This window comes from Stegastes partitus, unplaced genomic scaffold (genome assembly GCF_000690725.1).
Source record: "Stegastes partitus isolate 25-593 unplaced genomic scaffold, Stegastes_partitus-1.0.2 Scaffold1649, whole genome shotgun sequence".
NCBI lineage: Eukaryota > Metazoa > Chordata > Actinopteri > Pomacentridae > Stegastes > Stegastes partitus.
In genome coordinates this window covers 151,336-164,314 of record NW_007579380.1, presented here as the reverse complement: position 1 = coordinate 164,314, position 12,979 = coordinate 151,336, and positions in this window count along the sequence as shown.

Below are 12,979 nucleotides of genomic sequence, written 5' to 3'. Positions count from 1 at the left end.
GTGTTGGATCTCCTCCAGTGTGTCAAAACAGCTCCTGTTCACTTTGAATTTCACTTTTGGGGAGGAGAAAAAAGTCACACGGGACCAAATCTGTCAATAAGGGCAGGAGGAAATTTAATTCAGTTCAGTTTTATCCATATAGCGCCAATTCACAACACGTCATCTCATAGCACTTCGTATAGTAAAGTGATGACGTTACGAATTTGAAACAGAGAACTCACCAACAAGAGACGCTGTTGGTGATGCTGATGTTGGTACAGCCAGAAAACTGAGCAGCTTTGTGATGACACACGCCACAGCCGAGGTTGTCAGATCCTAACAGTCTCCCTGTGACACCGTTACAGTAGAACTCAGCATCGACAGTTTGACATTCACAAACTAACTCTTGTCACCAGTCGTGAGCCTCGACTTGAGTGTTGCATCGGTGTGACACAGAATTTGATGCTTGCTCTCCGTTGCATGCTTGAGGTCAGCGGTAAAGTCGCTCATCTGCATGTTGTCACATCAGGACTTCAAAGAGAGCATTCCCAACAAGGAATCACAGTAATCATCGATAGCCTTTTGTCATGAGCTGCACGGCTCGTGGGTTTAAACAAATTTGGCAGGGAACACCAAAATAAGGATATTTATTATAACCAAAAGCAAACCATGTAACAAATATTAATAAGTATGGCGTGTGACTATCAGTAGTGTCAGTAGTGTAGGTGTTGATGGGATGTGAGGTGTTGTGGAGCAGAAACAAAGCAAAAAGGTAACAGAGTGTTACGGCCCCAGAGCCTCTGTCTTCTCTCACTCTTGTCTTGCAGGTTTCTGGCTGGGCGGAGCCTCCAATCTGCTAACCTGGTGCACCTGGCCAATCTCACGGACTATATAAGCCGGCCTGCTGTGCCAGATCCCTCTCTCTTCTCCCTTTACCCAGCCAGCCATGCTCCTGTGTTTGTCTCTTTTTGTTTGTTTCATGCTGACAACATGCACCACACATCAATCACTGCACTCATACACCCTCGCACACCACTGACGCTCACAATCACACCTCACGATTCTACTTTGTTTCAATAAATAGCCTTATGTTACAGCTGAATCCACCTGTGTGTTTCCTCCTTTGTTGCGGCCTAAGAGCCAGCCGTAACAAATTGGGGGCTCGTCCATTGTGAATTTCTTTATTTTTTGTTGAGTGTGGGCTGATGTTCCTCCTCCTGCTATAACTACTTATGCACCTTTGGTAAGCAGTGGGCCTGACAAGAATCAAAGTGAATTTCCTGAGGTGTATAGGGCCTGTGCTGTGACTCGTGCAATGAAGCGTGCACAGCTGGTCGACACTGAGGCCACTGAAAGTCATGATTCCGTGCATCATGAGATGACATTTCCTGATGTTCCTTGGTCAGTTTCTCATGGTGATTTGGTGTCAGAACAGCGTGCTGATGATTCCCTCAAGGTTCTGTTTGAGATGGCTCAACCTTTTGGTGAGGTGAAGAACCAAGCTTGGTGAAGATGTGTCAGCACCAACGAAGCCGGGTCAGAATGAATGAGAGAGAGAGAGTAAGAGAGGGATGGCTGAACTTCATGGGCCGTCCTGATGCCTTCAGGGACCCACAAGTAACTGGCATTCTAGACCTCCGTGGCAGCAGCTGACATTGGGCCATCACACCTTTCTTTTGGAAACATGGATCTTTGCATCAAGTCTTAACATCAAAAGTCAACCTCATGGTACTGCCTCCACAAAATGTGATGTTCTCCATTGAACAATTCAATTCAATTCAATTTTATTTGTATAGCGCATATTTACAACAACAAGTCATCTCATAGCGCTTCACAAAGGCAGAAACAGAAACACCCAACAATCCAAAACATCTGGATTCCCTGTAAGCTTCAGCAGTCCGAACAGTGGAGAGATTTCAGTCTGGACCACGGTGGTGTACCGTCACCAGCTAAGAACTAAAGACAACTAAACATATTTTCTTCCATATTGATTTGCATTTGACTTGGAATCTGGGAGAACAAACAGAGCACTTCGCTTTTTGGAGAAAGAAGAGACAAACCAGTAGACAGATGCATAAACAGAGGAGAGTGAAACTGAAAAATTCAGACTTTGGCTTGTACAGACCAGGAGCTGGACGCAGAGTCGCATCTTGGCTGGTGGGTCTGGCTCCTCTTGGCCCTCCCTGTTCCCTGTCTCTGGATGGGCCCATGGAGCTGGACGAGGGGAGGCAGACAGCAGGCTGATGTGTGTGTGTGTGTGTGTTTTCTAAAAGAGAGAGAGAGAGATAGCAGCCGGCAGAGAGGATAACAGCTGAATCAGGAAGAAACAGGGCCAAAGTGGGAGCCGCCCTCACCTAATGAAGCACCATAAATACAACAGACAACTTTCCTTTCTCTTTCTCTTTCTCTTTCTCCTTTATCGCTCTTTTTTTTTTTTACTTTGCCAACTGCTGTGGATCAAGCACACACACACACACACACATTTGCACTCACACACACGCTCAGACATACAGAATTCTATATTCAGAGGCTTCCTTTACAGTATCAGCTTTACTGGAGATAATACTATTCCATGGACGCATGCCAGACGAGTGGCTTCACACTCAAACACTAATAGCCTGTGACTGACTGCATTCTCATGCAGCTGCATCTGAATAAACCCTGACACAACAATGACACCTACTGGACGACTGAGACCATGCTGACGCAAGAATAAACTTTGCATGAGATTGGAGAGCATGTGAAGTCTTGGGAGTATATACTTGATTCTCTGCAGCTGCACCGTTCTGGATGACAGCCAAAAGGGCTGAATAGGAAAAATAAATAAATATACTAATCTTTATTTATTAACAGGGTTATTTTGTGCTGCACCCCAATCTGAACGGTCTCGTGGTTGTATTTCATCGTGCTCACCACTGCAGCTCCTGCCTAATTAATTTTAAATCTCCTTGCCTAATTCAAAATGTCTGAGCCTCATTTGGAATGCTGCAGTTGTAAATGCTTGCAAATGAAGAAACCGTGTAGCTGCAGTCAAAGAACACTTCTTCTGCAAGGCAGATAATCAGCCAGTTAACCTGGCAACATCCAAAGTGAAGAGCTGCAGACAGACACGGGAACACTGTCATGCTCTTAGAAGATTATTCAACCTCAGAGCTGCCATGTCTCTTAGCGTTATTAAATGTTGTTGTCTCACTGAGTCTAATAAGGTTTTACAACAAAGACAAATACTTGACATGTGCCGTGCATATAAATATATTATCATTTCAAGCAGACAGACTGATGTGATTTTAGTTTAATTAGATTGCTCATTTACTTTCCTAGAAGTTCTGGTGTGATGGATGTTCATTAGGTGGATGTTAATATTTTATCCAAAAACTGAAGCCGTCGTCATTTTTAGGGCGAACAAGCAGCTAAACCAGGATTTCAACCGTATTGCACGAGTAAGCAAAAAAACCCAAAACTAATGAGATTCATCTCAGGTTAACAGCTTTCTAAGTCTGGGTGACTCAATTTCACAATAAATCTGCTTAAATTGTGGAGCGCTTAAGTGAATAAATGGTTGTGAAATCTTTCTCTGTTAAAGAACCAAGTCTCTGTCCTTGACTGTGTGAATGTGACTCCCACTGGCTTTTGTGCTGAGCGGCTCATTTCACCAGCCTTTATCCCCTTTTATCGGCCATTCCTCCCAAATCAGCGAATTTAGCTTCATTGACTGACGCGGCACACCGGCTTAACATTAAAGGAAATATTTCTCAAGACACTGAAAGCCACAATCCCCAGTGTCTTACTGCTATTATCTGACAATAAAAGCCAATACCATTTTTTTTTTTTATTCAAGTACAAAGGAGAGAGTTCTTTGTATTGTCACTGATGTTTATATGTTCATGGAATTACACAAAAGGATCTTGATCATTTTTCAAAGGAGCGTGCCCATCACATGTCCACGACTGAGACATGTGAGCAGGAATTGATTTCTTCTAGTTGATTTTCAAAGATAAAAAGAAAAACACAGAAGTAAGTGAAGTTTTAAAAAAAACATCTGTTTATCAGCTAAGTGTTTTGTTTTTGCTATTTTTAAACTACAGTAGTTACTACAAGCCTCAATGTCTGTGGAGATGCTTTGTCTTCCAGGTTATGGTAATTCCAACCATAGATATGTATAATAAAGGCTGGATGTCTCGTCCGCGCTGTCGGCCAATGGAATCGCACGACCACATTGGCGGCCATCTTGGCACGGTCTGCTCGTTCACCCATAACATTGTGTTGTAGTGGTGCATGGACTTTTTAAATAACCATAACTTGCTCAATTTTCTACCGATTTTCAGACGGTTTGGTTTGTTATAAACGTCAGAGGTGTAGTTATAACACTGCGCTTATGGATAATTATGTTACACTCTCACGGCCAGCAACAATTAGTATTTTAATTATTTTGTATTTTATTCGTATTTCTGTAATTTGAATTGTCGCCAAGTTGATGACGTTTGTGAGAAACCAAACTGTTTGTAAATCCGTCAAGATTTCAGCGAGATAAGAGTATTTACGTTTGTGTAGATCACTCACCTTCCTTCACGCACCACAGGTTCAGCCAGAGAGCTGCCCCGAATCAAGATGGCCGACGGGTGATCCCGTTCGAAACGCCGCCTTAAGACATCTAGCCTTTATTATACATATCTATGATCCCAAGTGTTACAGAAGAAGGCAACTGGACTTCCTTCTGGTTCTTGAAGACCACCTCTCAGCCACATACAATACAGTACTGACAAAAATCCCTCCAATTATGTTTTGAGGGAAACATATTCTCATCCAGATTATATTTATTCATGACATATCACAGATTTATTTCTAACCAACATACAACATCACCTCCTTGTCAACCAACCAATCATATATTAGACGGGGTTGGATTTGTCACCCTGCTAACCCAGAAAATTGAGCTTTAAACATGTCGTATTTTAAGCCAAACCTAATCCTAAACCTAATTAAGTCATTTTGGTGCCTGAACTTAATCAGTGTTAACCAACACATGACATTTCCTTAAACTTTACCACCTAGTTCTGGTGCCTAGACCTAACTACAAAGTGAATAAAAACAACAACAGATAATATAATAAGTGTAAGATCGATGGTCTTTAATGGGGCATGAACCCTTACCTGCTGGATGAGAATCAGGGTGAAAGTCCAATCACTGGCTTGAGCTTCCATCCTTCTCTCCTGCCTCCTTCAGTAGACTGAGTAGCTCTTTCAAAGTGGATGTCACAGGTGAGAATATCTATTGTCTACACTTATATAGCGCCTTTCTACCTTAGAGGTACTCAAATGTTTCTCATTCATACACCAGTGGCAACAGAGCTGCCATGCAAGGTGCTGCCTGCCATTGGGAGCAACTTTGGGTTCAGTGTCTTGCCCAAGGACACTTCGACTGTGGGGGGGGCGGAGGATCGAACCGCCAACCTTGCGATTAGAGGACAACTGCACTACCACCTGAGCCACAAAGATCCCAAAGAAAATTAGTTTATGTCTTAATGAAATGAAGTGTCCCCTGATTGAAGATGCGGTTTTGTTGAACAAGAACGTGATTTCGTGGAGACAGGGCAGCTTCGACTCCTCCATCATTGCCTTGACGAACCAAAAGGAAGTAGTTTCTCTACACTGGAGTGTTTTCCTATTCTTCAGCAGCGTATTGTATAGCTACAGCTTAGGAACAGAAAGTACAACAGGTCAAAGTTGAACGAGGAGGTCGGTCTGTAACACCCAGGCATGTGTTAAAGAGACTGCTGGATACTGGACTCCTAGTTGGCTACCACACGAAACTTCCTCAACCAGCACATATAAACTTCTCATATAAAGTTATAGGGGTATCATATAGCACTTCTTGGCTGACCATTTGGAAAAATAACGATTGACTTTCACACCATACTGACCTCCGAGATAAAACTTTTAAAATGTTGAGGCGAAGCGTGGCGTCCTCCATCCAACCTCTCCACCGAATTAGACGCTGCTCACCAAATCTAATAAAGTCTAGATCTAAAGCGGCATGCTGCTTCTCCTAAACGTCTTGCTTTCAAGTTTCTTCTTATCTTACTTTTTTTGGCCGTGGCTTTATCTTCTAACCTCATATTGTGTAATGCAGCTACTTTTTTTTCTTTTTGTCTTACAGTCAAGTATTCTTCATTGTTCTCTTTTTTTTCGAGCTCATTCACTTTCCCATTGTCTCTCTCTTCGCCCACCCATGTTTTGAATCAATATACTATTCCTTCTGCCTGTTTTGCTGCCAGCCTATTTCTCTCCATCTGTCTGTCAGTCTGTTTGTTCTTCCTCGCTGTACAGCATATACCACAGTTGGCTCGCTCACCTTCCATCCCTGTTGCTCATCTCCGGCAGATGATCACTGTTTGTCATACAAACACTCACTGAAAGCAGCTTCGTAGGAGCCAGACATCATTTCATTTGGCGGAGTAAAACCTCGATAGATCGAGTCAAGTGACTGTAAATATCAATGGACTAATGCCCACTCAGGTGGGCAACACAACTCACTTTAGCTGTGCATTTTTGCTCTCCTCCTTTCTTCTAATGACTTTAAAGATCAGTGCAATTGTCAGATCATCTGACACGAACATTTATGGCTGTTATGGGGCTCACTGCACTTAAGACATTCAGTTTAAGTGTTAATTACTTGCTTGTATAAGACAAGACATTCTTCTGTTTCCCATTGCGGTTAACATTCACTGACTTTGCAAAGAAAGAAACAGATCTATGGTCTATGTGTACCAGAGAAGTGAACGTCTCTTCGTTAAAATAAAGTATTGTGGACCCAACAAAAACATAAGTGTCACTTCCCTGGAGCTAGGTCTTGTGTCCCACGGCTTTTTGCTAAAGCTACCCGCAGATAACTTACATTATGATGGCCCGAAGCACACAATGCCGATCAATACTGAGCTGAGTGACTGTCAGTGTGAGTGATTGTTTGCGCCCCTGGATGTCCACAGGCGACAGAAAACAAATGCTTTCTCTAAAATATCCTGTCAATGCATAATACGGTGGTTACATCGTGTTCACAGGTGACAGACAAAATAATGTGATCCCAAAGTATAGTATTCAAATTACACTTGAGCTGGTTTCAGGTTTAAACAGGGGGTTCATAAAGTAATGAAAACATAAAGCTCAAAATGTTAGAACAATAACATGCTACCAAAAATTCAACACGGGATAAAAATAGTAGCAAGAATAAAGGATAAAGGAAAAAGAAAACATGTTGATGTATGCAGAGTCTCTCCAGAGTGTTGCAGTCTCTTGGGAATGACCAGGGGAGCACGACTGAACATGAATATTGGATGAACAAAGACGCTGTAGGATGAGACAGCTCTGTGAATTTTAAGAGTGAAGGAAGGACAGAGGTGACACCAGAGGTCAGGCTGCCAAAACACAGTGACGATGACGTCATCCTCGACTAAGACAAAATAAAGGGCTGTACGTGCCTCAAGAGTATGGCCAGTGATACACTTTCCACAAAGAGTAGTGGTCCACTAGGGTGACGTAAAGGTAGTCATCTTCCCAAGTCCGCAAGAGTCCACGTGGAGTCCAAAACTTGTGTCCATACAGTGGATTAGTAAGTAGACTCCAAGCAGGCATGAAAATAATAGAACTACAACTACGTGTCCGTGTTGTCTGTAGCATTTGTGTGCACATCTGCAACACAGTATAACCAAGGTTTAAGGGTTTGTTGTTGAAGTTACCATGCCAATATCTAATGACTTGATGTATGTCCCCAGTTCTGTTTTGTTTTTTACAAATAGGTTAAGATGTACAATGCAGGATGTACGACATGGGGCAAACCAAAAACTGACCATCCATAGGTTTTGAAATGGACACTCTGAAACTTCACTTGGGTTTACCACTGTCTGCCATTTTGACGGTCCACATTTGAGGATGGATCTATGAGGCTCTATGGTGTGCAGCAACAACAACCAAGTCTGATATAACGAGACACCAGCCAATCAGTTGATGTAAATTCTACTTCAGACTTGATTAGAATACTTAAAGAGAGGATTAGCTCATCAGGTACCACCGCAAAACCCTTTGCTTATAGTAAGACAGTTTATTGGGTTTTCCAGTTATTGCTCAGTGAAGCCTGAGTTGTGAAGTAAGACAACACTTGTTTAACAAGATGTAGGTTACCACACTTTCTTTAATCTGAAGCTGAAGTTGGATTCTACTCAGAGCACATGTGGCCAAATATCTACGTATGTGACAGAGATCTTAAATTATGACGTGTGCTTCAAATAGTTCATATTTTTGCAGCACTGGAGCATACAGAAGTGTGACGAAGTAAAGCAAGCATGAGGTGTTAGACCACCAGGACAGCTTCACTGATCCTTGGCATTGACTCTTCAAGTCTTTGGAACTCTACTGGAGGGATGGCTGCTGTTCTTCGAAAACAATTCCCTCTCCCATAGGTATTCAACTGGGTTAAGACCGCAAGACACATCAAACAATTCAGTGACCCCTAATGCTCGATGGATGGGGACATTGTCATTCTGGAAGAGATTGTTGGAAGTGTTTCATCATAGGACGGAACAGCTTTGTATTGATTAGAAGGGACTCTTCCCTCGAAGGGGACAAGTGGAAGCAAATAATGCCAGCAAACACAGTATAACAGAGCCACTGGATCTCCCTCACAGATAGGGTCAACATTTGAGGTTTTAGCTTAAACTTGTCAACCGTTTGTACGCTTCCATTGGTAATATTTCAGCGTAAATTCAGTATATGAACAAACGACTGACAGAAAACATGTACTACAAAAATGCAAACTAAAATGAGTAGCTCTGTTATTTAAAAAAAATAAGTGGAAGGTTGTAGTTTTGTCTTCAAGAACCTCCTGCAAAAGGATAAGTATTCAGGCTGGCTCTGAGCACTGCCAGTTGGTTTATAGCTGATGGGATCCATTCTTGTACAAAAACCCACGAGTGGAGCACAAACACACACTGCCGAGATTAATTAAAGGAGTTGGCCTCTCCTTTCCAGAACATGCTCATGTCAAAACAAAAATGAAAAGCTCTTTTAGTCATGCGCTAAGAGCAATTTAATGGGTTTTATTTTCCATTAACTTTCCACAATTACAGACATTTAACGGTGACTAAATTAGACACTAAATGTCACTTCTGCTTTCTGTCCTTATTCACTGATGCATTTTGATGGAGTTCTTGTTAATAACTTTAGAATCTTTAGTACATCTCTTTCACTTCTTCTCTTGAGCTCCTTTGTTAATTTCTAGTCCTTGCAGTGCCTTTATATGAGGAAGGCTTTGTTTAAATATGTAACTGAATAGAGGCTGTTGAGTAAAATGCATTGTGTTTTAGTCATTAGGCCAATTAATGGGCTACTGCTCCCTAATGCACAGTGATTAGAAATGCATGGTTTTGTGCCATTTTTCAAAAAGTGGCATAAAGTTCCCTTCATCAGGAGATAATATGCTTTTCAAAGCTTACTTTATGTGCATTACAGTTTCACACAAAGCTCTTAACAACATTTAACAGTCGTAACACCCAAACTCTCCCGTGGTGTCATCTTTAAACACAAACTAAAAATGTCAATATCTTCATTGGATGATTGTGTTGAAACCCTGTTCTTATTCAACATATTATTGAAGTAAGAAATGCTGGCCAACTCCAAGTTGAACGGATTATCGTGGGAGAGTGTTTATTATGTAATTATGGGAATGTGTGCAGCCATGAAATTTGGCGTCAAGACTATGATCTTATCACTCCGCCACCAGGAAGCGCCAAGTTTATCCTGCAGGGAGTGGGCTGTGGCAATAATTAGTGACTTCAATAATTCCCCCCTCAAAACAACATTAGACTCTCTGATGGTTAAGTACACTCTACACGCACCAAAGGGCTGTGTTTGATATAAACTATGTTACGGTGAAACAAACGTGGCGGCGGCGGCGGCGGCGGCGGCGGCGGCGTCGAGTCGACTGCCTGAACTGGCTGTCGAGCTTTGCTCCTTTTAAGTCGAGCTCTCATCTCAGTATTAGTGCAATCCCTTTTGGCTTTTAAACAGAGATAAGTGAGATCTCCTACAATCACTAACCACCTTCACGCTCTGCCAATGGGATCAAATGAGGAGCGCGAACCTTTCGTGAACAGGGCCAATATGTTTGATGGTGATTACAGACATCACAGCATTGGCAGAAAGAAGGTTCATTTCCCAGACAGGCCATTTCTTTGAGTAAATCACATATTTGCTCAGTGGCTGTTGGAATGGTTTTAAATTTTTGAAAATGCAGCTGCTGTGGCAATATTGCTGTATTCAGTTATTTTAAAAAGCCATTTCTAAAGAATCTGAAAGTCCGTCAAGAACTGATGTAGCCTCTTGGATGGGAGGTGAAACGTCTTCAAAGACTCAAATAAGTCCAGTTGCTACGATTAATCTACCAGAATAACCACGACCTGGATGACTGAGGATCTTCACAGACACCATTTCTACAGAGTTTTTTGAAGAGTTTTATTGCAACGTCACTTTGCCGCAGTTACAACACAAAACTTTAAATTTAGACTTAAACAGATTCTGCTTGTTGCCTGTGATGAACAAAGATGACATTTCTTTGATGGATTACCCCACAAGACAGAGATGGTAGCAGCAGCCACTGCAGTCTGTAAGGTCAATCATTACTGCCATAGTGTTGTTATTTTAAGTGTTGACCACGGGGCTCAAGGACTGTACAGACAGATGGGGGGGGGAACCCATGAAAAAATAGGTTAGTAATAAGAGTCCAATGTTTTTATCCAGTATTATTTTTGGCATGTTGGCCTCAGCCTGAACCACTTGGGAGAATTATCATACCAAACACTGTGTTGGATTACAGATGCCTCTCATTGCTTTTACTAATTACACCCACTTTAGAATCATTAAACAAACTGAAGTTCAGTTTTCCTGATGCCAGTTTAAAGTCCACATGTGGCGGTGAGGACAGGTACCTATATGCTTCTAACAGGCAGCTGCTAATGAGCAGCACACTTTATTGTGTTGTACATTTAATTTTAAACAGAAATGTATGGAAATATATTAAAAATGAAATAATATTGCCTTCAGGTGTTTGCTAATAATCCTTATCATGTGTCTAGAACTTGAGTGGAGTCCACGTGTAGTCAGTGAATGGATAGTTTAGAAAGGTACACATCCACAGTCTATGCTGCAAGTGAGGACAAAAACTAAACCATGAAATCTAAGGAACTCTCTGTAGACCTCCATAACAACACCGTGGTGGTAAGCCCCAGATCAGGGCAAAGGTATGAAACTGTTTCTATGCTTTGGGTGCTTCTACGAATGCAGTGTTCTCAAAAACTTTAAACTGCAAGATGTTTGAGATGACCAGGTCTTGGCCATCTGGAAAAAAATGGACAGGAAGGGTCTTGGTCAGGGAGGCAAAAGTTATTTAAATGCAGTTAAAGTTGTGCCAAATAACAATTATGTTTCGCATTTAAGGATTAAAAGCACAGGGTAAAGCAAGGCTTTTGCAATAGCTGTGAATTATTTTCAAAGTTTGGTCGTTGCCATCTTGGTGTTGTAAAATTTAATGCAAATTCAATTGATCAGCTCATCATCGAGCTCTGCAGAAGCCTGATAACGATCCTGATCATGTGAATCAGGTGTGTTGGAAGAAGGAAACATCCAAAACATGCAGGATTTGGCCCTCGAGGACCAGGATTGGACACCCCTGCCCTAAAGCATACCCTGTTTAATCCTCTATGTCACTAAGTGGGAGCCTAATTTACTAAACAGAATACCGCATTAATAGAAACATGACGCGCAATCGAGACCCTGAACTCATCAGGAAAATGTTTAATGAGGTAAAAAAATAAATAAATCAAGTGAGAAAAAGGATGATTTCTTTATAGACTTCTACAGAATCAGACTTCTTTTTTGCAGCCAGAGCAGTCGCCCCCTGCTGGCTGCCAGAAAGAATGCAGGTGTACATCACTTGGGTGCAGGCTTCACTTTTCAGACTTGGAGGCTACATTTATCTCTTATACACAGTCTGTGATCACTGTGCAGCATATAATGACTCAGCTTCTTGTAATATTTGTTAGAGATGATTCAGCGTTATTCTTTCATTGCGCTTCTCGTTCGTCACTCTCTGTAAGAGCGGGCGTTAAATATATAAAATAGAATGTAAAACAGAGAATTGCAGATTAAAGCATGGACGCTAAAGTTGCTGACTGCTCAGTCTGAGCCTGGCGAGTGTGAGGGCGGCCACATCACACTGAATCCATCTTTGCCCTTTAAGAATCCCCACTAAAGAAATAATTAAGTCTCTTCATATCATGCTTGAGATGGCATAATGGCTCTGCATATTTTGCCAGTGATATGGCTCATTCAGTCCTGCAGACTTTGTGATGAGCCTCTCACGCTGCATGGTGCGTAAGCCAGTAAAATCAGATGGAGACATGGTGACACATTGTTATTGGTATTTAATTCCACCCGGGGAGACGGATGAATACGCGAGCGGAGAATGGGAAATAAACAGAAAGACATGGTCCAAGAGGTTCTTTTTAATTCTTTCACAAACTGTGACAGTGCAACCTTGAAGTGCCCCCACCCACATTCAGCAAGTCATTCACTGACCCTGGGCTCTGCATCAAAGGCCTGCTCCCGTTTTCATTTTCATACCATCTGGCTGAACACCACCTGTGAAAATGAGTTGACAGGTTCACCGAGCGAGACTTTGATTGAATTCCAACAAAAACAATCAGTTGTTACAGACTACAATATGAAGCCCTGGGGTTTTCTGAACTGTTGAACACATTTGATGGAAAGTCCTTTGCATCAATAGCAGGTGTGCGGTAAGTGAAGTGTCCCAAAGCCATGAAAAGGGCCGTGTGAGCGTTTCAGTAAAGGGAATTTTAAATTTGACTCCACAACTTTCTGTTCGTGATTAACCGCCCAGCTGTCAAGCAATGTGTTTCCAATGTGAGGCATATTTTTAACAGACCACTTTAAAA